Source organism: Crocodylus porosus, unplaced genomic scaffold, assembly GCF_001723895.1.
Source record: "Crocodylus porosus isolate Cpor-Errol unplaced genomic scaffold, CroPor_comp1, whole genome shotgun sequence".
NCBI classification, from domain to species: domain Eukaryota; kingdom Metazoa; phylum Chordata; order Crocodylia; family Crocodylidae; genus Crocodylus; species Crocodylus porosus.
Genome location: NW_017728931.1, coordinates 120864410 through 120865816, shown reverse-complemented (window position 1 = coordinate 120865816; position 1407 = coordinate 120864410).

Below are 1407 nucleotides of genomic sequence, written 5' to 3'. Positions count from 1 at the left end.
CTCACCAAGGCCGAGTACAAGGAGAGAATGACGTCCCGGGATTTGCTCGAGAAGCATCTATGGATGCAAGCCAGCGTTTTGGTCACTTTACTAGCCGCAGCATCATATTGCAGGCTCATATTCATCTTGTGGTCAGTGATGATCCCTCAAGTCTCTTTCTTCCATAGTACTAGCCAGCATAGCACTGCTGAGCCTATAAGCATGCTGCAGGTTTTTCCTCCCGAGGGGTTGTCCTGGGGCCAGTTTTGTTCAGTACCTTCATCAGTGACCTGGAAGATTGGATGGAGTGCACCCTCAGCAAATTTGCAGATAACAGCAACCTGAGGGGAGTAGTAAATATGCTGGACAGTAGGGCTAGTATTCAGAGAGACCTCAACAAGTTGGAGGATTGGACCAAAATAAATCTCATGAGGTTCAATAAGCATAAGTGCAGAGTCCTGCAACTGAAATTGAACAATCCCATGCACCAGTATAGACTGGGGACTGACTGGCTAAGCAGCAGCTCTGCAGAAAAGTACCTGGGTGTTACAGTGGAAAGTAAGCTAAATATGAGCCAAGCGTGCCCTTGTTGCCAAGAAAGCTAATGGCATACTGGGCTGCATTAGTAGGAATGTTGCCAGCAGATCGAGGGATTCCTCTCTATTCCATACTGGTGAGCCACTTCTGGAGTACTGTGTGCAGTTTTGGGACTCCCACTATAGAAAGGATGTGGACAAATGTTAGAGAGTGCAGCAGAAAGCAATAAAAATGGCTAGAGGGCTGTGGCACATGACTTATGAGGAGAGGATAAAGGAACTAGGCATATTTAGCCTGTAAAAGAGGGGCACCTATACATGAGTGCAGATGCTGTTCCAACGCGCTGGAATTCCAGCACATTGGAGCAGACTCAATTAATCAACTCTGCTGGAGCGTGGCAAATGTCATGCTCCAGTAGCCTCCTGTGTGTCAGTGTCACCATGCTGACATATGGCAGTGGGGGTACTTGAACTAAAGCTTGTTTGACAAGGCAAGCATGTCTTCTCTTCCAGGTTGGCTGATCTCGTACGGTGAGCTTTAAACTAGCATCGCCGGGGGAGGGGGCCACAGGAAGACGAGGAGACACCACCTGAGCAAGACAGGTGACAAATGCAAGGAGTGCCCAGGAAAGATACAGGGGTCCAAACAGTCTCCCAAATCAGGAGGTGGCACACGCAGCTAGGCAAGGCCTTAGATACCTATATACCAATGCTCATAATATGGAGAATAAACAGGAGGAACTCACCCTCAGAATAGCCAGTTCAGACCCAGACATAATAGGGCTTACAGAAACTTGGTGGGATTCATCCCACGACTGGGTAGTTAGCATTAGGGGCTATAGGCTTTACAGGCGGGATAGAGAAGGAAGGAAAGGTGGGGGTGTGGCGCTCT